Raw genomic sequence first — 26,604 nt, 5'->3', positions numbered from 1 at the left:
GAAAATGCAAAGAAAGAAAGATAACTGATCAACATGAAGAGATGGCACACTTTCAAATAATTTAAAGTCCTATCAGGGACAAACAAGAACCAGAACAGTTCTAACATTAGCACAAAGTGCAAAACATACAAAACTGTTACAACAGCACGGCAAAGGGGCTGCTGACCTGCGTGCCAATGCTAAACGTGTCCATGTCACTCCTTACTGTAGGAGTGGCAGAATCGATGCTTTCCAACTGGTGACAATATATAGCCACGTGCAAAAGAATGAACGCGTGGCCAGTTCCAAAGAGATGGATAGGTTAGCAAGTACAGATCTCAGGTTTGTGCGAGGATGGTGTGCTTATGGGTTCTATGTCATTTTTCTGCTTTATGAAGGTCGTTCATAAAAAATACCGATTTCAGTGGATTTAGTGCGGCCATCAGAAAGCAAAAAAAGGACATGACCGAGTCGTTTATTTATTTTTAATATTTATTTTTAATTCGGGAGATTTCACCCCCACCACCCTTCGAATCTCCCCTTCGCTCCTTGCCGCTCCGCTCCCCAACCGCATTCACACTCAAACGTGTTCATTTCCCGTTTTCTTACACGCGCTCACACACACTACACCACTCACTTGTTCTGTCTGTCTCGCTGTGCCTGTCAGCCCCTGCGCGCACTCGTGTGCATTGCGGGGGCTGACAGTTCGATTTGGAAAGACGGCTCTCCGCCGTTTTGTAAAATATCTTTATAAAAAAGACGATTTAGTACCTGCTTAGGTCCATGCTATGACCATGCTTTTTGCCACAAGACATATATAATACAATCTGTCTTGGTTCCTAAGAATTTGTCTTGGAAATATTTTAGACAGGTTTGTGTAGTGTGAAATGCAACCCATCTATAATGCATTCAGAGATTGCCTACCAACATTACTTATTCAAAACAACAGTACAATTTCCTAACATAGGATATGCTTATTCCCTATGTAGAACACTAAGAAATAAATGAGGTGTGGTGCATCAGAAATCAACGAAATTGACTTTCCAGTACCACAACACCACGTTTTATTATGACATGCATGCTGATAAGGCAGTGAAATTACAATAATGATAACTCCGAGAAGTACACACTACAGTATATGATGTTCGCCAGGTGACCGGACAATTGGTCTTTAGCACTGGTGCAGAGCACAGGTGTAGAAGATGTAGATACTGCATTCAGAACACCATCAACCTTGGTACAGGTTGGTACAGAACATTCTCCAAACATGGTAAGATGACATTGATGTAATGACTTGATAGCTGGCCACCGAACGTGTGCCTCACCAGCAGCTATGCAAAGCTGAAGTGCCAGGCAGTGAAACTCATGCATGCCGATAGAGTCTCTACTGAAGCAACTGGCCACACGTGCAAGTGCCTCACCAGCAGCTATGCAAAGCTGAAGTGCCAGGCAGTGAAACTCATGCATGCCGATAGAGTCTCTACTGAAGCTTCTGGCCACACGTGCAAGTGCCTCACCAGCAGCTATGCAAAGCTGAAGTGCCAGGCAGTGAAACTCATGCATGCCGATAGAGTCTCTACTGAAGCTTCTGGCCACACGTGCAAGTGCCTCACCAGCAGCTATGCAAAGCTGAAGTGCCAGGCAGTGAAACTCATGCATGCCGATAGAGTCTCTACTGAAGCTTCTGGCCACACGTGCAAGTGCCTCACCAGCATCTATGCAAAGCTGAAGTGCCAGGCAGTGAAACTCATGCATGCCGATAGAGTCTCTACTGAAGCTTCTGGCCACACGTGCAAGTGCCTCAACAGCAGCTATGCAAAGCTGAAGTGCCAGGCAGTGAAACTCATGCATGCCGATAGAGTCTCTACTGAAGCATCTGGCCACACGTGCAAGTGCCTCACCAGCAGCTATGCAAAGCTGAAGTGCCAGGCAGTGAAACTCATGCATGCCGATAGAGTCTCTACTGAAGCATCTGGCCACACGTGCAAGTGCCTCACCAGCAGCTATGCAAAGCTGAAGTGCCAGGCAGTGAAACTCATGCATGCCGATAGAGTCTCTACTGAAGCTTCTGGCCACACGTGCAAGTGCCTCACCAGCAGCTATGCAAAGCTGAAGTGCCAGGCAGTGAAACTCATGCATGCCGCGAATGTCAGCCAGGGAAGCTTGGCTGGTGCTTACATCCCAAAGTGCTTTAAAAGTGTGCACATATTATTGGGATTAGCCGGATAAGGCCAAACATAGCCAAAGTGTACATTCTGAGATTAATCTGGTAGGCACAGACCATGAAGCGGATGACAATTTCAACACATGTCCAGTATGATTTCCCAAATCTTCAAAAATAAGAAAAACAATAAACATAAAATAAAAACACAAACGAAACACACTGGCAGACTAAACGGAATAGGACAAGTATTCAATTGAGGTACCATCGTTCATAACTGTTTGTTACTGCCACATTCCCCTAAACCATGGTGAAGGGGACCCACTGTAGCCACAGCACAGGACTAAGCCACAGACGTGTTTTGTGTTAATAAATAATTGCAACGATTTTCTCAAGCAAGCAGTAGCAATTGTCCCAACATTTTGTTTCTATACCAGAGGTCTCTCAAAGGCTGAAAAACTGATGCATTCGGGCAACTGGATAATTTCCCCATCACTCCATGGACGTCTATTTTATCACCAAACAGAGAACGTGCCACCAGTTGTAGGGCCATGATCAGAACAGGACATGCAAAGTAAATGTAGCGTTTACACATAGTAATGAGGAAAATCCAGAGACAAGATATTGCAACAATTTTAAATTGTACCTGGCTAAACGACCCACTTACGTGTGGCTACAAAAAGACAGAAAGCCACTGACAAAACCATGCAGGAGTTTTTGGTCTGTGGAAAAATCATCCAATTCAATCCATGGGGCGTAGTAAACAATTGCAAATATGGGACGGGGTAGTACATTATTCGGTAATACCCCCCAGGCGCCCAAAAGCTTGAATTATAAAAATACACCAAAGCTGAAATAATCCATAAGCATACTTGTACTGGCCCTCGTCAGAGGTAAGATACCAGCATGAACATTTTTGTTCCAATATTATCCGTATTTCTTCAGACTTATATCCTGAGAATAATACAACGGAAATACGTCTCTTTAAGACAGACACCTGCAGCAACATTTTTAGTCTCCACAGACTGCATCACAAGTAGGTACACCACCTTATTTTGTTTTGTTTGACAAAGCACTCTACTGACCATGGGTAACCACATTGCAGCATTGCAGTACAAACAACAAAATAGCACAATGCAAAAAATATGTGGCCATTCGAGTACTCTTAGCCAGTGGTTCTCTCACCTTCACAGCTTGTTTGGATGGGCGTGCTCCTGCAGCAGGCGGAGCCGTAAAAAATCAGCAGCAGATTTTAGAATGAAGAACCCTGCTTCATTAAGCTTCAATTACACTCTCCAGGTAACCAATTCTCCCCTGTAAAACCATGACCCAGTTTTAATGCCAAACAGATATTAGCACTGGCATATGCTCGAGGGGATAGCTGAGAGGCAGTTATGCGGAGGGAGAGCAACGGATCAAGAGCAGCTGCATCGCCATTTGTTGTTACTATTGCGTCCACTAGGTTCTCTCAAGTTGGGAAGCTAATTACACAGCAAAACACTAGTGGTGAGGAGGTACAGCGAGTAGGTTATGCATCACTTTCTGGCAAAAAGAAGTATCTAACCTGTGCTTGCATGACATAAGGGGAGTAGCCCTGACAGATCTCAGAAATGCCACTGGAAGTCTACCAACGATGTGGAACGCACACGAAGTACTCTCTCTGGAACAGCAAGAACATACAGGGTACTTACTGCATAAGCCTTTGTAATACATGACGCAATACATCTGCCAATGGTGACCGTGAGTCCAGGTGAAACACCACCATGCGTGGCACGAAGATTATCCGACCTATGAACAGGTCTAGTTCTGTACAAATAAAACCTCATCATTTTGGCCATACTCAAATTGTGAGGAGCTACCCGAGACAGGAAAAACACGCGGCTGCAGCTCAAAAATAGGCAATTTACTGGTTTAGGTGAAAGTATGAGAGGACTTTGGGAACTGTCCTCAGAACCGACGTGTATGCATGAAAGACCGAGTATAGCTCCTTGCGTGATTAGAACTACACTTCGTTCAACCTCCTGGTGACAGAACCAGGACGGCAGACCTCTAGAAGGGGAGACAGGGGGCGGGTGGTAAAAGTGCCATTTCCGACCAAGAAAGACAAAGCATAAAAGACAGAACATTATCTATGGATGCAGTCAGAAGTTTGATGTCATTTTCTAAATTCCAGGAGGAGGCAGACCTACTTGCTTTTGTTTTGGTCATTATTAAGTCACGCCTGGCCACACACAATCCAAATGCTGGGCCCATAAATTCTTTCATGAGCGTTAACAAGCTCTTCAGATACCAGGTTCTCAAGCTGCGCAAAGGTAAGAGGAAGAGGTGGAAGATCAATCCTTTCTCCTGGGACACATTCTATTTACTCAAGGGAAGCACGTTTATGTGATCAGTCTTTTTCTGCACACCAGCAGAGTGCCACAGTCAGCCACCCAATGGAGCAAGTATTTGTTGAAACAGAAATCTGAGGGGCTGTTAGGCAGAAACCTGTGCAGTTCCCTTAGGGACCACTGCAAAAGGCTTAAGACTACAGGTGTTGGCAGTAAACCCAATTGGTAGCAGTATGTACCACCCAGATTTACCTGGTAGCTGTGGCCGAGAAGCCAGACTTCTCTCAAGAAGAGTTAGACAGTATATAGAGTATACAAGATAGGTACCAAAATACAGTAGCACAAGCAAACACTGACCAGAGCTTTGGTATCAAATATATAATTATTTATTTAAAGACACACTTAGAAACACTTCAGCACTATTACTGTAAGCACGTTAAAAACAGTCACTATTAATACATATATACATCCCTTATTCCTTATTAGACAAGTCTTAGTTAACACCACTTATTTTCAGACAGAGGTGAGCGCTTAACTAAAGATGGCACTCCAATAAGTTATCAAAAAAAGGAAGGGAAAAGGGCAGAAATTAGAAAAGCACACAACACAATACTTTAGAAGCACTCAGCCAGGCAGGAAAGTCAAAATCTACTTGTGAGCAAAAAGTTCAGAGGCCCGGCTCCCTCTTAGAGAGAGTAGGACACAAATGCGCCCAAGATCACACAGTTTTAAAGGCTTGAAAAGTCTTAAAAACTGTTTAAAAAAGGAATTAGTTCAGCTCAGAAAAGTTCAGTTAGCCAGCCTAGGGCCAACCCAAGTGGTAAGATGAGGATTTACGAGACACCCCACACAGACCGTTGCGAGGGAGGTCAGGTGGACACAGTACCTTGAAAGTAGCGGGGGCAGTTGTTCCTGGCAGTGGGCGCAAGTCGCAGCGTCGTCCAGAGGAAGAGAAGATCTCGACGTGGAGGAAAGCTGAAGGTGGTTGCACTGCCAGGGAAGAAACCAGCCGCAGAGTTCTCCGGTTAAAAGGTACTACCCTTTTATTCGCGGTAGTGGTAAAACGTGGTATCCCGGTTGCCGGGGTGCTTGGCACAGGCAAGGCGGCCATGAGATGATCCGGGAAGGTGAAAAGGCGGGCAAACTGGTTATCCCCACCAGTCAAAGGAAGAAAACTCTTCGGGATGAAGATCTCCTCTGTCGTTGGAAGAAGTGGTGAGTCGGTTCAGCAGGGCTCCACCGGTGGTGTCGTCGTTGCAGGTCGGCTCAGCTTCTCCCTCTTCGGATTCTTTGGTCCTGTGGCAACGTCTGAAGTCCCAGTCCCCAAAGCCCTGCTTTTATGCAGAAAACCCCCATTCATCAGTCCTAGCTGTCACTCAAACATGCTAAGTGGTGAGCCGGGCGGCTCACCACTGGGCCAATCCAATCACACAAGAGTGCGACTTGAGTTGCCGAGGCAACTCAGTCCAGGGTGCCTAAACCCCCCCCTCCCACACATCCTGTATACCCGAAGATCTCCTCTGTCGTTGGAAGAAGTGGTTGGTCGGTTCAGCAGGGCTCCACCGGTGGTGTCGTCGTTGCAGGTCGGCTCAGCTTCTCCCTCTTCGGATTCTTTGATCCTGTGGCGACGTCTGAAGTCCCAGTCCCCAAAGCCCTGCTTTTATGCAGAAAACCCCCATTCATCAGTCCTAGCTGGCAATCAAACATGCTAAGTGGTGAGCCGGGCGGCTCACCACTGGGCCAATCACACAAGAGTGCGACTTGAGTTTCCGAGGCAACTCAGTCCAGGGTGCCTAAACCCCCCCTCCCACACATCCTGTATACCCAGACAGAGTGGCACCACTTTTGGAGGCTTCTGTGTAGAAGCCAGCCAAAAAGTGGAACAAAGGGCTCAACTTGGGTTGGAGTTACAGAGGCGAACACAAACGCCATTTTAAAACCAAGTCCTGGCTAAAAGACCCAACCGGGGAATAAATATTAAATAAAATAACCCAGCGGTATCTTTAACATTGCACCAAAAAGTGGTGCGTTTGAAATGAATGGGAAAATCCCATAGTAAATATTCTTAAGGAATATTTTGCGTGCTAACCACTGCCACCAGCCAGAAACTCGACGAGTGGGTACTGCACAGTGCCCCCTCGAAAAACAGACGCAGGGGTAATCTAATTACCCCTACCAGTACTTCCACAATATGATGGTTTGTACTGGTTCGGTTCCCAATTTAAGACTAGTAAAGTCAATGGTGACTTTACATGCCCTGGGAGACAGTAGTCAGTCCTAGGGTATGGAGTCTATGTTTGGGGGTCACTATGACACCCCTGTGTTACTGCACTGAGGGTGCTGTGTAACACACTTACCAAAAACCACATGAAACCTTATGGAGTAAAAGACCCCATAGCCCATAAAACACATTACAAAGTCAAAGGATATCTCAAATCATGTCTAAGAGTGGGAGAAAAAGAGTCTCACTCTTAGCAGGAGAAAAAATTAAACCCCAAAAATCCAGCAAAGCTGCTGGGGGACTCACTAGGTTTGGGAAATTAGCCTTAACAGAGAATTCTCCCTAACAGGGGCGACTCTAGAATGGAACCCTGAGGAGAGGATGGGCTTGAAGATGCTGCAGCAAATTCCTACCAGCTTGTGTTGAGATTCTTGGTGCTGGGTTCACTGACTTGACAGCTGAAGAAAAAATAACTTACCTCTCTGTAATATTCTTTCTGATGGTTGTTCCTCCCACAGATTCCTCATCTATGATATCCCTATCCCAGTGCAGATGTTCTCCAGAAACAGTTCCTCTGCCAGGAAATGCAACGCAGATGCGCGTTGGCTCTGTCCGACACCTCTACGTGGGCCACGCTGGATAGGACGTTGGGCCCAGTATATATAGAGGTACTGCGTCCCATGCCTTCAGTTCCACCCTTTTCCCCTAGCACTCTGAAGCTGAGGGACCGTAGAACCGATGGTATACCAGCTTCCAGCAAGAGGGGCAGGTAGGCAGGGTGATGAGGAATCTGTGGGAGGAATTTCCAGCAGAAAGAATATTACAGACAGGCAAATAATGTGTTGTTGTAAAGGATTCCTTCCTTCCATATATTCCTCGCAGAAGTGCATTTCACTCAAGTGTTTTTGAGCGACTGCTGTCTCGCTGGCGGATTGCTTTGTTTCTGTGTTGATTCGCCGACTGCTGTGGATGCTTGTGGAACTGCTTCAGCGGACCCACGTGACACTGCCAGTGTGATCCAACATCCAATAGGACTGTGCGTTTCTGACGTGCCCTACCTCCCGGAATCCCAGAATCCTATATAAGTTTAATGCACGCGCATTTGCGCGCGCGCAAAGTGCATTTCGCTCAAGTGTTTTTGAGCGACTGCTGTCTCGCTAGCGGATTGCTTTGTTTCTGTGTCGATTCGCCGACTGCTGTGGACGCTTGTGGAACTGCTTCAGCTGACCCACGTGACGCTGCCAGTGTGATCCAACATCCAATAGGACTGTGCGGTATGGACTTTTTGAACCGCAGGATACTAGCCTTTTGAACTGCCATTTAGCAGCAACTGCTGCATTTCAACTTTTTTCTTCTCTCTCTCCCCCCTCTTTCCTTCTCAGTTTCTGACGTGCCCTACCTCCCGGAATCCCAGAATCCTATATAAGTTTAATGCACGCGCATTTGGGCGCGCGCATTTCGCAGAAGGGCATTTGGCTCAAGTGTTTTTGAGCGTCTGCTGTCTCGCTGTCTAGCGAGAGTAGCGAGAGGTCAGGGTTCCTAATATTTGTGTTTGCTTGTTTTTATTTATTTGATGCATATTGGTATGTGCATAGCACTCTTGTTATTTTTGGGTATATTAGCATTTTGACTGTGTAAACTAACTCTGACTTTACGAAAACAGAAGACAACGGCACTTATGCCTGGTTCATATATTATTGAAATTATTTTATTTTTTCCTTTTATAAATATTGAACTGTTTTTTTTTCATTTTCATTGTTTTGTGTCGAGAATTCACTTTTCCGTTACAAAGGAAAGTGGACTCCGCCTGAAGAAATCTTACCGACTCTCTCTGATCACAGTATAATTGAACAAGTAAAATAATGTCTTTCACGTTGAAAACAGGCATGCCAGCAATAAATATAACATTATTCAAAGATGTGGCAAAAGTGATGCCTAATCCCATGGGTTCCGCCACGGTTACTCCATCCAAACAACAAAAGAAAAACCCAGTGAATCGCATAAGTGATAGGAAAATGGCGAACAAAGTTAGAAACCTTGCAGTTACCAAAGGATGTGACAATCGCCAATATTACAATTTAGGGACTGTCACTGGTGCAAAAGAAAACAAACTGTTGCCAAATAAAGTTATTATTGGCAAACTTGCTAACCTCCACGATTTAAATACTCGTCTTGACCTAGAAGTCGGCGCCATTAAAAACAATGCTCAAACAATCAAGTGCATAAAGGGCGCAAGTATGATATCTGACACTACAATGGAAAATGAAAGTAAACGTTGTGAGAACAATAATCCAGGTTTAGGTGACAGACTTGGCACAATCGTTGAGAGTCCACCCAAAGCATGCACTATTGAGGGCCAACATAGATTAAGGGATGCCTTTTACAACACACAGATAACTGGACAAGTAAATGAGGATGCCCTCAATATCATGGACTTATCTGGTATGTCCTCCAGTGAAGAGGAAGTGGTGTTTGTGCATTCCAATACAGGTGATCTCATGCAGATTGATGACTTATCGCCTATTAGAAAGCAAGACTCAAGTAATCAGGTTCCAATAGAGATGACAAATGAGGCCTGTGAACCTCGAACTCAGACAAATGAGTACCCTCAGGCATCCCCTAATACATCATTAGTATCTGATAAGGATACCTCTATAAATCCATCTTCATTTGTCCGGCCCACACCGAGACAGGCAAAGAAACCCTGGGAAGGACACGCCCCTGTGGGATTGCGTCATAACCATCTGGAGGCAAGTGCTGTACAAGGAGATACGAGTTCAACCCTTCTGGCAATGAACTCAGCCTTACTATCCTTGGCTAAACTATATGAAGCCATGGACCAAAACATTTACTACCAGACGATACTGTTGAACAAATTAACAAACAAATCAAATGAAAGAGATGGTGTGTCCAATTCCAAGGCCTGTGAACCACAATTTGAGATTTTCCGACATTGCAGTGTGAAAGACTCAGAGTCACAAACTGATGGGTTGATGGATAATGACTGCAGAGGGAAAGCCCAGACTAGACACTTCACTTTTGGCGAATGTAAAGTCGTATAAAATGGGTGTGTACAGGTGGAGTCGGAAACACAGACCAACTCAAACAGTGATAGCACAAAGAGTGTAGCGACTGGTTTGATCATGGTAATAACCGAAGATGCCCCTGACAATGCGAGAGGCAAGTCGGTGACAACTGAAGCTCCAATAAAAAAGCTGCCGGGTAATCCATTCACGAGTAAAAAAACTGATACTCTTAAAAAGAAAACAAAAACAACAAAACACGAGTATGGGCCTCAGAAATATGGTTGGTGCCTTGGAGAAGTATGCTATACATAATAGAATGACCATCAATACTAAGAAAACCCAGGTGATCCAATTTGGCAATTGTAAACAACGGACCAAAAAGTTGGGGTGGAAGCTGTATGTAGAGGAAGTAGATGCAGTATCTGATTACACATACTTAGGCATAAACATCAGCAATGATCCCAATGACTCCCCTTATGATTCCAGTTTAAACACCAAGTGGAAGAGCCTGATATCCCAGTCAAAAATGATCAGTGCTAAATATTGTAAATTCACTATTGCTCCCTTGTTGGTGTATTACAAACAAAAAGCACTGCCAATTCTGTTATATGGTGCAGAAACCAAACCAATTCAATCCAACAAGTTTGGAACATGAAGGAAGGGTTGTATTGGAGAACATTGTTGTGCTTGCCCTCATCTGTACCCATACCCTTGATAAGGCATGAATTGGGTTTAACATCTATATACGCCGTTTATAAATGGAAAGCATGCATGCTTTATATGAAATGTGTCCTGGAGGAGCAAAGGAATGGTCTTGCTGTACAATTGGCTCATTACATTCAAACATCTAAAGATGCTTACATCCTCCGATGGAAACTACAGGTGCAGAGGTTCCTGCAAGATGCAGATATAAGAGAATACCTACTTATTCAAAATCCTGATGAAGCCAAATGTAAAATGTGGGAGATGGATTGGATAGAAAACCGAGATCTGTGCTTTAAGTACAAAGATTTCAACCAAAATCCCTTAAAGCTTATGGTAATACAGAAGCATATCTTTTAAAATCCCCGAGTGTCATGCATCGTGCTGGTCTTCTGCGCCTGAGATTGAACTTATGGCGCACAAGAGCAGTAACAGCAAAATGGGCCAAGGATATAATGGTGACTAAAACATGTCGGTTTTGTAATGCTGAAGATGAATCCATTGAACATATTATCACGAAATGCGACATGTGAAAGGGACTGAGAATTAAGCACTTCAAAACTTTATTTGAACACAAGCTACACATAGGAGCGAAATAACTCTGGAAATGTATATTCCATGTGTATTCTAAATCAGTTGGGTATGCATCAATAAATCTTCTAAATGAGATAGAACTTGACAGAGATGGTATGAATGAAAAAAGGAAATCTCCTTATAGTGACAAAACAGCTAATCCCAAGGTCTTCAGTTATATTTTGTTGTGACAAATTGGAAAGTCTAAAGAGGTTGTGTTTCTTTCCTTTTAAATTCTTTCTTTTTTCTCCTATCTTTTTTATGTATATGTTGTAAATAATGATTGTTTGTAATGAATGTTTGATGGATTTAAACGATAAATGTAAAAACGTATTTTAATTTTGTATATTGAAAGGTTGAGTTTCTCAACCGTACCAATAAAAAATAAAAAAATAAAAAAATATTCCTCATCTATTATGGACTCCCAAAGCAGTATGTAAACCTGGAGGAGTGGGGAAGCCAGAACCCCACCTTGACCAGAAAACATTGGAGGACAGGTGTACCAAACCAGGCATCCTGGCCTGCAAGGGAATCCAAGCAGCAATGCTTAGCAAATGTGTGCAAAGACGCCCACGTTGCCGCCCGCCAACTATCCAGGACAGGGGCTCCCCTCTGCAGGGCAGAGGTGGCCGCCACTCCTCTCATAGAAAAAGCGCAGGGAAATTAAGGGAGAGCAATCTAATAGAACATGAGTGAAGGGGCTCAAATGGAACTCCCAAAAGGCAAGTTAAAACTAAATTAAAATCCCATGCCGGAACCAAAAACCGGTGGAGAGGAGAACAAATTGCTCATCTCTCGGTAATGTTCTTTCTGATGGATGTTGCTCCCACAGATTCCTCTTCTGGGATATCCCTATTCCCAGTGCAGTTGTTCTCCAAAAACATTTCTGCCACCAGGGGGTGCATCGTGGTTCTGCGTCTGCTCCGTCCGATGCCTCTATGCACCCGTGCCACGTAGGGTTTCGGGGCCAGTGTATATATAGCAGCGCAGCGCCCCATTAACTTAGTTCAACCCTTTATCCCTAGCACCCTGACCTGAAGCTGAAGGACTGCAGAACTGACGTTGTACTAGATTCCCACAAGAGCGGCAGGTAGGGAGGGCGCTGAGAAATCTGTGGGAGAATCATCCATCAGAAAGAACATTACAAAGAGTTAAGTCATTTGTTCTTCTAATGGATTCTTTGCTCCCACGGATTTCTCATCAATGATCTTCTCCCAAAGCAGTATGTATACCTGTAGGAGGGCTGAAGCAAGAACACTACCTAAACATTAAAACTCTGGAGGACCGCCGTACAAAAATGGGCATTTTGACCCTAAAGGGAATCTAACCAATAATGCTTGGCAAACGTGTGCAAAGATGCCCACGTTGCCGCCTGACAAATGTCCAGGACTGGAACTCCCCTCTGCAGGGCAGAAGTAGCTGCCACGTCCCTGGTAGAATGAGCTCAGAGACCCTCAGGCACATCCTTCCCAGCCAGATTGTAGCATTCTGAGATGTTGAGAATGATTCACCTGGACAGGGTCTGCTTGGTGACAGCTCTGCCAGCACGAGCACCTGTGTAACCAACGAAAAGCTGTCCTAATCTCTCTAGTTTGAGAGAGGTAGAACTTCCGGGCCTGAGGAAAAAACATAGTAACATTGATCTTCTGTGCGACATTGGAAATCCGAGACAACCAGAAAGGAGGGCCCTCACTCTGAAAGTCACCATTGGTTTGGAAAAAAACAAATAGGGAGGTAAAACAGACAGTCCCTGGAGCTCAATCAATCATCTTGCAGAAGTGATGGCAACTAGGAAAAACACCTTAAGGGTGAGCAATCTAATAGGACATGAATGAAGGGGCACAAACAGAGAGCCCATAAGAAACGTTGAGACTAAATTCAAATCCCACGCAGGAACCACAAACTGGTAGAGAGGAAACTGGTTACAAAACCCCTGCAAGAACTGCATAACAGTGGGGATTGCGAAAAACAAGCCCTGTTCTCGGGGACCATTTGAACACTAGTATAGGGGGCGATGTAACTCTTCACAGTGCCATACTGCAGGCCAGCCTGGGCCAAAGATAGCAGAAAATCCAACACAGGGGACAGAGGACAGGATAAAGGATGAGGTCCCTCTCCCGGGACCAAGTCAGGGAAAAGCCCAGGCTGTGCAAAAGAGTGCATGTGCGTAGTATGAAATCCAACATTGGTTCCAGGGAGCAAGCTCCAATGAGCCAGCTATCCAGGTAATGAAAGTCATGAATGCCTTCCGTCCTGAGGCGCGCTGCTACCACTGCCAGCAGCTTGGAGAAAATCCCTAGATGCGGAGGAAAGACCAAACAGCAGGACCTTGGACTGGTAATGTTATTGGGCCACAGTGAACCTCAGGTACTTCCTGTGCTTTCGATGAATTGGGAAATGGAAGTAGGTGTAATAAAAAAAAGTTCTGTGTGGTGAAAAGGTGCCCACATATCAATTGCAAGAGTAGCACTGTGAAAGGGGAGGAGGCTCCTTTTATTCGTTACACAAGTGAAGCCCAAAGTAAAAGTAATTTACATGTAAAAGAAATGCAGGGCCACTGGTAAGTATAATCAAACTTAGAGGTAGGCTAGAACGTGGTAAATAGGCCTTACAGCACGTCTTTGTAGTAACCGTGTGTTAGCTCTAATAAATCTACAACAAAGCCACAGTGGCTGGTAGTACATTTCAGGCCCCACGATCTTAGGCTGGCATAGTAAGAAGTAACACAATGGTTGTTATTTTCGAGGTCACAGATTAGAACCCACGAGTCCCACGGACAGACACGGAGAGCATAACCATTTTAATAATTCAAAGTAATTAGCAAAACAAAGGCGTCAGAAGAATCCACGGCAGTTTCAAATTGCCCCTTAGTACATTTTGGTTGGGAAGAAGGTCAAAGAGTTCTTAATATGCAACATTTTTATAGCAGTACATCTGTTATTTAAGGCTCTGACAGTGCCGTGGTAGGGAGCAATTCTCACGAGAACTAGATGAGACCAGGGCAGATAAATAAAGTTCCGCTGGTCATCTCAAATGTTTCAATGAATTGTCATTATGGTATGGGAATTGGGGGCTGGATTGTGACATCACATATTTTAATTGTGGGCTGTGTGGGAAGGTTTGTGGACCCAATTACTGAACATAATGTATGTTTTTCAATAAGGATATAATGTTCAAGCACCAATCAGCTCGGTTTGGGGAGATTTTTTCCTGTTGCAAAATGACTAATGTTAATTAGCTCGATTGTTATAAAGGTTTTAGATTTAGGGGAGTTTCTTTGACAGCGCCTTTTCAAGCGTTCTGTTCCACAATCTGTTTGCATATAGATGTCCCAGCTGCGTCTGGGCCCTGAATAAACCTGTGTTACTTCTTGCCTGCGTACACTCCTTTTTGACTATTTTTGTAATTTTTTATTGGTGCGTTCCGAGACACCCTCCGACACATAGTCATCCTGAAGGTCCAAGGAAACCAACCAGCCTTGCAGATAGAGAGCTTGCAGAATGTAGACTAGAGTAACCATCTTGAACTTGTCGTTGTGTAAAAACATGTTCAGCAGCCGCAGATCCAGAATGGGACGCAAGCTTCTGTCCTTCTGTACAAGAAAATTGGTGGAGTACTACCCCCTTCCTGGTTCTGAGCATGGGAACCAGCTCTATCGCACTTTTTGCCAGAAGCTGATGGACCTCATCGAGGAGGACAGTGTCCCAAGACAACCGAGTAGCCACAGGACCATGGTCAAGGGGGTGCTGTAGAAATCGGAGGCAATAACCCTGTTGGGTGACCTGTAAGACCCAAGTGTACGACGTGGTCTAACACCATTCTGTGCTGAACAATGAGAGCCTCCCCCCACCGTGTGCAAAACATGTCAATGAGGTCTGGCGCCCTGGACTGTAGCAGAGACTGTGGCCGTGCCAATGCGCACCTCTTCCCCTACCTGTCACAAGTCTCTCCCCTTCTCACCTGTTTCTGTTGTGTACTTGCGACCTTCTGGGATTTCTTCTTCCTTACGGTCCGGGATTTGTATAGACCCGAACGCCGCTCTTCGGCGTCCAGCGTGAGAGTAGCGGTTTAGTTTCCAGGAGCGTTCACAAAGTCCAGGGTAATTCCAGGAAGTAATTAAGCTACGCTCGGAGGCACGGAGGACCGTGACTCGAGCGCGGAAGGTTTTCCAGGAGATTGGAGAGGGAAGGGAACAGGAGGGGATTCAATGAACTGGGAACAAGGGATCAAGCGAGAGCCCCGATCGAACTCCGGCTAAGCACGTCCGACTACAGGTAGCGGTAGAGTTGAGACGCGCAGAGCTGCGGGGGCGTGTCTCTTTTGTAGGATGAGCAGCGTGGAACGCATAGACTGATCCGGAGCATTCCGTTCCGGGCGGCCATGTTGGAAGGATAACTGCATGCAAACCCCTGCGAGTCAGGGACCAGGAGGTCCAGAAAGGATGTAGACGACGGTTCATGAAGTATGCCTCCTCTGGAAACCAGTTCCTCTGGGTTTGCCCGGATGGATCAGATGAAATCGTCAAACCAATCTGGGAGCATTCATGTTTGACACGGGTTCCCAGGTAGGCTCACTGGAAGGGTACCCTTTCCACTCAACCAGATATTGTAGTTGACCACGTCGATATCTTGAGTCAAAAATCCTGGAAACCTCGTATTCCAGTTGATCATTTACAATAACAGGAGTAGATCTAGGAGCTGTTCGGGATGACTGAATGTATGGTTTTAACAGAGAAGTGTGAAAGACTGGATGGATTCTTTTCCAAGATTCAGGTAACCGAAGTCGAAAGGCCACTGGGTTGATGATTTCTTGTATGGAAAAGGGACCGTAGTATCTGGGAGCCAGTTTATTGGGGCGCAGGTGTCGAGGAAGGAGCTTCAAGGATAACCAAACTTTATCTCCTACTGAATAGGAAGGTCCAGGTCTTCTTTTAGAGTCAGCATAACGTTTGACACCTTCTCGGGCCCGTTCTAGATGTTCCTTAGCCTCCTCATGTACTGTGATGAGGTTTTCGATCCAGGAGTCTACTGCAGGTACTGGAGTAGTACGGAGGGTAGGACAGATGGATGGAATCCTTGACTACAGAAGAAGGGACTGGTCTTGATAGCTGAATGATCTGAATTGTTATAGGCAAATTCAGCCACAGGTATTAGGAGTGACCAATCGTCCTGAACTTTGGTGGCGAAACATCGTAGATATTGTTCGAGAGTCTGGTTCACACGCTCCGTGGCTCCATTGGTTTGTGGATGGTAGCCAGAGGATAAGGCACGTTGGATTCCCAGAATTCGACATACTTGTTTCCAAAACTGAGGTATGTACTGAGGTCCTTGGTCTGAAATGATCTTGGAAGGCAACCCATGAAGTCGGAATATGTGTTCCAGGAAAATTCCGGCAAGATCTGATGAGGAAGGTAGTTTGGATAAGGGTGTAAAATGAGCCATATGAGTAAACAAATCAATAGTGACCATGATTGTTGTATAGCCTCTAGAGGGTGGTAATTCCACGATAAAATCAGTGGCAATGAATTCTTGTTGGTATTGCTGTTTGGAGTAGGAGTCCGGCTGGCTTCTTATTATCGTGTTTGTTCTGATTGCAAACTGCGCACGTTTGGACATGGATCCTAATATCATCCTTCATCTTGGGCCACCAAAACTGCCTTTGTACTAGATGGAGGGTGTTGGTTATCCCACAATGTCCCGAATGTAAGGTATCATGACATAGACTTGTGATCCTTTGTCTTAGTCCAGGAGTGGGAATGACTAAGCGATTATCTTTGAATAGAGACCCGTCCTTAGCTGTGAGATTCCATCTGTTATTTCGCTTGTGCTCCTTCCAGAGGTCCGAAAGTCGAGTTTGGCCTTGGATATTCTTCAGGAGGGTGAGTGCTTGGGCAACAAAGATCGTGTGAGGAAACATCTTTGGAAAGGTTCGATTCTCAGAGTTTTCATAGTCAGGACGTCTGGAAAAGGCATCGGCAATTATGTTTTGTGATCCAGGGACATGATGGATGTGGAACTGATAGTGGGCAAAGAAGAAGGCCCAACGGGCCGGACGACTGTTCCTACACTCCAAAGATTGTAGAACTTGAAGATTTGGATGGTCCGTACGGACCTGGACTGGATGCCTAGCTCCCAGGAGTAGATGTTGCCATTCTGTGAAGGCTTGGCGGATGGCTAGCAGTTTCTTTTCCAAGACGGAATAATGAGTCTCACTGGGCGTCAGGGTTCGTGAAAGGTAAGCAATGGCGTGTTCCAATTTGTCCTCAAATTCCTGTTTTATTACTGCTCCTATGGTGTAATTGGATGCATCCGTCTCCACTAGCAATGGCCGGTTAATATCGGATTAAGCTAGGATGGGGGCTTCAGTAAACTCTGTCTTTAATCGTTGGAATGCCTTGTCTTGATCTGTAGACCAGAGAAATGGAGCATCTTTCTTCAAGAGAGCAATGATCGGTTGAACAATTTCAGAGAAGGACGGTATGAACTTTCGGTAAAAATTGGCAAGTCCCAGGAAAGATTGAATCTGTTTCACGGATGTGGGAGCCGGGCAAGATAGTATGGCCTTTACCTTTGAAGGATCCATTCCAATTCCTACTGGACTAAGGACAAATCCTAGGTAATGAACAGAAGTGACGTGAAACAGGCATTTCTCGGGTTTAGCTAGGAGTTTGTGTTCACGTAATCGTTGTAAAACTGCCTTAACATGCTCCTCATGCCTTAGAAGGTCCTTGGAGTAGATCAAGATGTCATCCAGGTAGACGATAACGAAGAGGAACAGCATGTCCGAGAACACCCTATCCATGAAAAGTTGAAAAACTGCTGGGGCATTAGCAAGTCCAAAGGGCATGACCAGATATTCAAAATGGCCGAAGGGAGTTCTAAAGGCTGTTTTCTATTTGTCACCTTCCTTTATACGAATGAGATGGTAAGCCCCCCTTAGGTCTACTTTTGTGAAGATTACTGCACCTCTGACTGCTTCCAGGATATCCGAGATGAGGGGTAGAGGATAACGGTCCTTGAGAGTGCACTGATTTAGACCACGGTAGTCCAGACATGGTCTGAGTTCTTTGGTATCTTTCTTTGGAACGAAAAACAATTGAGCACCCGCTGGAGATTTGGACGGGTGTATGGTGCCATTTTCCAGGCTAGTATCCAGGTATTCTCGGAGAGCCTTCTTTTCAGGTTCAGATAATATAAACATTCTGCTGAAAGGAATCACAGCTGTGGGTTTGGTATCGATGGCACAATCCTCTGGCACGTGAGGAGAGAGAGCTTGAACTATTGCGGTCGAAAAAACATAAGAAAAGGCTTGGTAGGCCCTGGGAATCTGGATGATTTTAGAAACGGTGAGTGGACTTTGTTGGTTCTCTTGAAAGTCTCTAGAAGGCTTTGGTAAGGTATCCAGGGATAGGCAGTGAGCCATACAATATTCAGATCCAAGAAACAGTGAGCCGGCTGCCCAGTTGATGTAAGGATTGTGCCTCTGCAGCCAGGGAATCCAAGAACCATCGGATAATGGGCAGATTTAATGAGGTCACATTTGATTCTCTCTTGATGGTGATTGATAGAAAGTAGAATCTCTTTAGTCTGAAGGGTAATGGGTCCTGAGGAAAGAGGCCTTCCATCAATTGCCTCTACTGGTTGCATTGTAACTCGGCTTTCATGTGGAATGTTATGAGCAGTGACCCAATCTTGATCTAGAAATACGCCCATAGGATTCTGTCTTGGAAGGCGATAGTAGGGCCTGAAGAACCACAAGGTTATTTTGTCCAGGAGAGTTCAAGGATGGAATTGATGTGGAGCAAACATCTCTCTCCCGACACTGTGCTCCATCTAGGATCGGGAGCTGACGTTTCCCGAACGCCTTGGAGGAGCAATGGGACATTCTCTCACAAGATGTTTATCGGAGGCGCAATACATACACAGACCAGTATGGATTCGTCGCATCCTTTCTAGCGGGGTAATGGGTCCACGAAAGGCTCCTAGTTGCATAGGTTCTGGGTCCGGGGTAGAAGGAACAGTAGACTCTGCACTAGTGGCATGTTCCGTGATGGTCTTTTGGAAACTTGCCTTAGACTTCCTCTTCTCTGCTCTTCTTTCCTGGATTCGGAAATCTATTTGTAAGGATAGATCCATAAGAGCCTGGAAGGAGCTTGGGCGGGCCATCCTAGCGAGCTCATTTTTTATTTCTTCGTTCAGCCCCCTTCGGAAGAGTGTAAAACTAGCTTCTGGAGACCAGTCTGGTTCTTTCACAAGTTGTTTGAAACGAGTAACATAGATGAGCATATCCTGGGACCCTTGTTGAAACTCGAGTAGTCTCTCTTGAGCACTATACACCTGCTCTGGGCGATCAAACATTTCCTTAAGGGCTCTCACAAAACCATCATAGTCATCCAGGAGTGCGTTGCTTGTATTGACTAGGGGGGTTGCCCAAGTCAATGCATTTCCAGTGAGGTGTGAGATCATAAAACCCACCTTTGCTCTAGGAGTGGAGAAGTAGTAGGGCTTGAAAGTGAAGTGAACTAAACACGAATCAAGGAAGGCGCAGAGAGTCTTGGAAGAACCGTCATACTTGTCCACTATTGCTCCCAATATTACATTTTCTTTGGTTGTGGAATCACGTGATAGAACTAGCTGTTTTAATGCTGTGTTCTCTGCCTTGAGGTTCTGTACCTCTGTAGTTAATTCCTGCATGCCTCGCATGAGGTCTTGAACGGCGGCTTCCATCTCTGAATCTGTATCGTTTGTAAGGCGTCTCAATCTGTCACAAGTCTCTCCCCTTCTCACCTGTTTCTGTTGTGTACTTGTGACCTTCTGGGATTTCTTCTTCTTTACGGTCCGGGATTTGTATAGACCCGAACGCCGCTCTTCGGCGTCCAGCGTAAGAGTAGCAGTCCAGTTTCCAGGAGCGTTCACAAAGTCCAGGGTAATTCCAGGAAGTAATTAAGGTACGCTCAGAGGCACGGAGGACCGTGACTCGAGCGCGGAAGGTTTTCCAGGAGATTGGAGAGGGAAGGGAACAGGAGGGGATTCAAGGAACTGGGAACAAGGGATCAAGCGAGAGCCCCGACCGAACTCCGGCTAAACACGCCCGACTACAGGTAGCGGTAGTGTTGAGACACGCAGAGCCGCGGGGCGTGTCTCTTTTGTAGGATGAGCAGCGTGGCATGCATAGACTGATCCGGAGCATTCCGTTCCAGGCAGCCATGTTGGAAGGATAACTGCATGCAAACCCCTGCGAGTCAGGGACCAGGCGGTCCAGAAAAAACGTAGACGGTTCATGACACTACCTCTCGAGAAGCATCTTCCTCTTCCCGGGGCAGATTAGCCATGGCCTCTTTGTGCAAAGGCGATGAAGGGGCAAAAACTCCTGCCCAAGATGATGGTTGTGCGGAGGGCTGTTGCACAGCAAGCCCCAAGGATTTAGCGTCACCACCGACGACTGGACCTTCTGGAGGGCGTCATCAGCCTTACTACCAAAAAGGTTGTTGCCGTCGAAGGGCATGCTCAACAATCTGGCTTGCATGTTGGACGCAAACCCGGACGTCCTTAACCAGGAGTGGCGCCATACCTCTGTGCTGGCAGCCAAGGCCCTACCCACACAATTTGCTGTGTCCAGCCCGGATTGCAGCATTTGGCATGCCACCACCTTGCCATCAGGGAGCAGGGGGTGGAAACAGTCATTCATGTTCTCGCTCTGGGATGTGCTAGCCTCATTGGCCACTGCCATCTACCGGCCAAAGGAAAACCTTGTTGTGGCGCAACAGGAATTCACAGCCTGCAGTGCCAGACTGTCCGATGCGAAATCCTTCTTGCCCCATGCATCAAACCTCTTACTCTCCCTGTCCGGTGGAAGGGACGGGACGGCAGATATCTTCAAGTTATCCGCAGCGCCCTGGCCCACCAAGCTCTCCAGTGAAGTGTGTGAGGAGAGAAAGGCTGGGTCAGACGGGGCGGGATGGTGTTTCTTTGCCATGTGTCTGTCCACAGCCGGGACATAGGTGGGCTTATTCCACGCCTCCAGTACTGGTGCTTCCACCACCACATTGAAGGGCAGGAGCATCTCCTTCTTGGGTGCCACATCCAGAATGCAACAAAGTTCATATTGAATCTTAGACCTGGATGGAGCCAACAATCCCAGAGTACTAGCCACTTTAGGCATCAAGTGCTGGAACATGGGAAGGAGGCTTTCCTGTTGTGGGAGCTGGCAAGAAATTCATCTGCGGGGAGTTGTCGAGGCCACTGGCTCCTTGCAGATCCTCAGCTAGTACCTGCACATCCTCACCTTCCACATCAAATTCCTCTGGGAAATCCCACACTTCCCTATAGCACATAGGTTCCAGCCCAAAAGGGATTTGGTCACCACCCTCATCATTATAGATGTCGTACATCTTTCACATAAAAGCATCCATAGGGAGTGGGGTCTATTCCCGCAGAGCCACAATATCCATGGAGTCTGTCGGTGCTGGCGCAGAGGCTGGCAGCACCAAAAGGCGGGGCCTGTCGGCACCTAGTAGCTTCTTTTTGGTCCAGGCGGAGCCCCTTAGGTGTGCAGGAGTAGTCCCCTAAGGGCACCCCACTGGTCAAAACAGACACAGTGGGACCCTGAAGTGCCATAGCCAAAGCTGACTGTGCTGTTGCCTGCCCCACAGGCGCCAAGGCCAGAGCCACCAGTGCCTTGGCGAAGATGTCTAAACAAAGAAAGAGGGGGGGGATTTGCCCCATGAGCAGAAAAGGAGGGGACAAAAGACCAAAATAACACCGTAGATCCCTTACTGCTATGTATCAAAATCAACATGATTAAATTGTTCAAAAAAGTACCAAACTCTGGTATCATGCATTTTTATGAAATTCTCTGAAAACAAAAAGGGCAAATTTCTAGAAAGTTATTTGAAAAGTTTATTATTTAGACAAAGAAAATCCTGATGAGCATAAAGGTTGTAATAACAAAGAAGTATAACAGAAATTGTTAAAACACTCACAGTTGTAATTCACAATTTTGTTTAAAGAACAGAAAACAATCAATTATTCTTTTTTTGAGAAGCAGAAAAAAATATTTTTTAAAATAGGTTCTTCTTTGTTGTAAAGTCACAAAGAAGAAGTAAAAAAGGAATGGAGTACTAGTGGAGAGAAGATATATGGACGGTTCTTAAGGTAAACAGTTCTTCCTTCTCTACACAGAACAACCGTATCCTCTCAAACTCTAACTCCAATATTCCTAATGACAGGTCTGCCTACGTGTAGGTGTCAAAAAAATATTTCAAGAAAAATCAAGGTTGACATCATCACAACAACGTTTCGGCTGAAATGCCGCCTGTCTGGCCATAGTTTCTTTACATAGTTGAAAGTTGCCTTCCTCAGGGCGAAAGAACCTCACAACAGTTTAACCCTCAATTTTGTAGGCTGTGGATAAGTTAGAAAAACAGGCGTGAAAACGGGCTCAGGGGCCCACAACAGTAATGCCTGAAGAGCGGAACCAACAGGGCCCTTGGTGTAACTGCATCGAGTTAGGACTCACATTGGAAAAAAACAACAAATGTGGATTAAATCCTGTAACTAGATAGCATGCACAGTTGAAAGGTGCAGTCTGTGGAGTATATAGTGCGGAGAGCACATGCGTCGGGTAGCCTAGTGTGGTCCCATATCACTGGCATAGAAGGTGTACAGCCTCGCGGTACAGCTTTGATGTTCACCTCTCTGTTTTCCTCAATCCAGCCGCTCCGGTAACTTGAATTAGCAAGGCATCTTCTAGTCAATATTATGCTTCCTCCATGTGTTCCTTATCAACAGCAATCCTTATCCACAGCACACCCCACTCTGATGGCAAGTGACTGCAGTGTAATAAGCGGGATAATGATTGCCCTAGTTCAAGTGGGTGGTTTAAACACACACTGTTTGTTTTTCTGCGCTGTCTCCCCTGCTCAGTATCAGGAGGCTATAAATCCATTAGCAACCCAGGGAAATGCAAGAATCAGTTCACGAAGCCGCTATTATTCTGCTCGAATGCTGAGTGTTTCAGTGTGAATATCGGGATGTTTCTTATCCCAGTTGTGAGGAAAAGCTTAGTCACACCCTGTTGATTTGGTGCTGGCTGCCATTCACAGAGTCAAGAGACTCAAGTGAATACAAGTCCTCTTCACAGAGCCGCAGGCAGGGTGTGACTAAGCTTTTCCTCACAACTGGGATAAGAAACATCCCGATATTCACACTGAAACACTCAGCATTCGAGCAGAATAATAGCGGCTTCGTGAACTGATTCTTGCATTTCCCTGGGTTGCTAATGGATTTATAGCCTCCTGATACTGAGCAGGGGAGACAGCGCAGAAAAACAAACAGTGTGTGTTTAAACCACCCACTTGAACTAGGGCAATCATTATCCCGCTTATTACACTGCAGTCACTTGCCATCAGAGTGGGGTGTGCTGTGGATAAGGATTGCTGTTGATAAGGAACACATGGAGGAAGCATAATATTGACTAGAAGATGCCTTGCTAATTCAAGTTACCGGAGCGGCTGGATTGAGGAAAACAGAGAGGTGAACATCAAAGCTGTACCGCGAGGCTGTACACCTTCTATGCCAGTGATATGGGACCACACTAGGCTACCCGAAGCATGTGCTCTCCGCACTATATACTCCACAGACTGCACCTTTCAACTGTGCATGCTATCTAGTTACAGGATTTAATCCACATTTGTTGTTTTTTTCCAATGTGAGTCCTAACTCGATGCAGTTACACCAAGGGCCCTGTTGGTTCCGCTCTTCAGGCATTACTGTTGTGGGCCCCTGAGCCCGTTTTCACGCCTGTTTTTCTAACTTATCCACAGCCTACAAAATTGAGGGTTAAACTGTTGTGAGGTTCTTTCGCCCTGAGGAAGGCAACTTTCAACTATGTAAAGAAACTATGGCCAGACAGGCGGCATTTCAGCCGAAACGTTGTTGTGATGATGTCAACCTTGATTTTTCTTGAAATATTTTTTTGACACCTACACGTAGGCAGACCTGTCATTAGGAATATTGGAGTTAGAGTTTGAGAGGATACGGTTGTTCTGTGTAGAGAAGGAAGAACTGTTTACCTTAAGAACCGTCCATATATCTTCTCTCCACTAGTACTCCATTCCTTTTTTACTTCTTCTTTGTGACTTTACAACAAAGAAGAACCTATTTTAAAAAATATTTTTTTCTGCTTCTCAAAAAAAGAATAATTGATTGTTTTCTGTTCTTTAAACAAAATTGTGAATTACAACTGTGAGTGTTTTAACAATTTCTGTTATACTTCTTTGTTATTACAACCTTTATGCTCATCAGGATTTTCTTTGTCTAAATAATAAACTTTTCAAATAACTTTCTAGAAATTTGCCCTTTTTGTTTTCAGAGAATTTCATAAAAATGCATGATACCAGAGTTTGGTACTTTTTTGAACAATTTAATCATGTTGATTTTGATACATAGCAGTAAGGGATCTACGGTGTTATTTTGGCGAAGATGTCTAGCATCTTCAGGCAGAAACTCTGCCATTCAACCGCATGGAGGATTGTGTTGGAAAAGGTACCTCTTTTTGCAGCTCCAACAATTCCCTGGAGCGGTGGCTCTTCTTCTTTGAAGAGGAAGACTAATGTCGATGCAAGTTGAGCAGGACCCCTTGCTATCCTTCTTTCTCTACCTTCTCTTTTTCCTTCTTTTCCTTTTCCTTGCGTGGAGGCGCCCATTCTTCGGAGCGCTGATGCGTGCCATGTGACAGCACTGAGATTGCGGAGCCTCACTTTGCCTTGTGGATGAAGGTGAATATCTCTGCCGCCCTCTCCTGAAGGGCCTATGAGTGCATGGACTGGTACAACCCACTGTCCTAGGTGTCGTGGTCCTCGCCCAAGCAGTATAAACAGATCCAATGCGGATCTGAGACTGACATCTGTCTGCCGCAATCGGCACACAGCTTAAATCCAGAGGCCTATAACGGATTAGACATATATTTAGCTCGCCGAGCGTGCTCCCAATTAACTAGCAGAGTGTGCAGAAAAAAGGAACTGAGGTCAAAAAGTTGCCACCGAACAGTTGCTGGGATTTCCTAGATGAGGAATCTGTGGGAGGAAGGAATCCATTAGAAACTGGACTTCTCACATCTATAGCCTTGCAAAAGGCACTACATGGATACAAGAGGCTGTGAAGCCTAGGATCCTTAGGAACCAGATTGCATGATTAGTGGCTCTAATGGTGACAATCATTTCTGGGGAGGAAATGCCACCCCCAGTGAAATGCCCTCAGGAAGTTAATCTGCCATACCAGAGACAATGGCAACTTTTTCTGACGATACTGAAAAACTGAGCCTGAGCAGAATATTTCACACATCCTGAACATGCTACAAAGGCAGGGTCCTAAAGGGGGATCTGATCAGCCAGTCCTCTTGGTAGGGATACAAATGAATCCCTTAAAGTGTGTTGCCACAACATCAAGGATCTTGATGAACACCATGTGGGCATCGTTCAGTCTAAAAGGGAGGCATCTGCTGTGATTATGACAACCACCCATTGTCAACTTCCAGAACTTCCTAATGAGGATGTGAAAATAGGTATCCTGAGAATCGGGAGATGCCAACAAGATCTAACTCCTCAGCTGGGGCCTCCTTCTGGAACAGCCTCCCTGCCTCTCTCAAACTTGAGCAGAACCACCTCTGGTTCCGGAAGCGACTCAAGACCTTCCTTCCGCTTTCTCTCTTCCTCTCCCCTGCTGATGCACCTGACTCCGCCGCACACTGGTCAACCTCTGAACTCGGGCCCCGGCTCCTGCATGTCCAGTTGCCCTTGCACTGCCTCCGGGCTCCCCAGTACTAAAGGGTCTGTATCTGCAACCCTAGAGTTCCTTCTCTCTGCACCTATGAGCCACCCGCTGGCTGAACTTGTGAGTTAACTGCACTTCCCTCTTCCCCTCCCTCCTGGAACTTCTCCCCTTCCCTCTTCCCCGCATTTGCGCAACCTGAATGACACAAGGCCTAGTAAGATCGTTATTTTGTCCTTCCTTTGTTTCCTCCTCCTTGTCTTGTCGCGCCTAGAAACACTTGTGTAGCGGCGCGTTATAAATGCCACATCATATCATAACCAGTTCCCTTCTTGAATAAACTCCAATATGTCTAGAATCTCAACAATGTGTAAGGTTACCAATAGGAGGAAAAAGTACAGAAAAGATAAGATGACAATGTGCGTTATGTTCCTAAATTTTTAGAGTATGCTAAATATCCCAGTAATAAAATCCCTGGATTCTTTGGTGGTTAAAGACCTCCTCAATGACTTTTAGAAAGAAGGGTATCTGAAACTCCTGGAGATATGCTGACATGAAGTAGACATCAGTGGCATTGACGGAAGCCTCAGAGGTTAACCCGGTCTGATACACTGCCTTTTATAAAAGCTCACCAATGATAAACATGCTGGCACAGTCAGCTCCTTACTGGCAAGAAAAAAGATTAAAGATAATAGTGGCCTTTGAAGCAATCGCCTAAAAGTATCAGGGCAAAGACTCAGCCTGCTCAGCAGACGCTAGAGGAGCAGGTATGTACTTGGTCAGAAAGCACTTGAGTTTTTTGAGACTGTACCAACGTTAGACTTGCCTAGTTGTCTCAGCGTGT

At 45.6% G+C, this 26,604-nt stretch overlaps 1 protein-coding gene across 1 annotated transcript in view; it reads right to left on the bottom strand.

The window, feature by feature from the left end:
- Window positions 1-26,604, bottom strand: part of DNAH1 (dynein axonemal heavy chain 1) — a 3,604,831-nt gene that overhangs the window by 1,777,324 nt on the left and 1,800,903 nt on the right. The window lies entirely within an intron of this gene.

This window comes from Ambystoma mexicanum, chromosome 2p (genome assembly GCF_040938575.1).
Source record: "Ambystoma mexicanum isolate Mex_15411 chromosome 2p, UKY_AmexF1_1, whole genome shotgun sequence".
In the NCBI taxonomy this organism is placed as follows: Eukaryota; Metazoa; Chordata; class Amphibia; order Caudata; family Ambystomatidae; genus Ambystoma; species Ambystoma mexicanum.
This window is presented reverse-complemented; position numbering and strand designations above follow the sequence as displayed.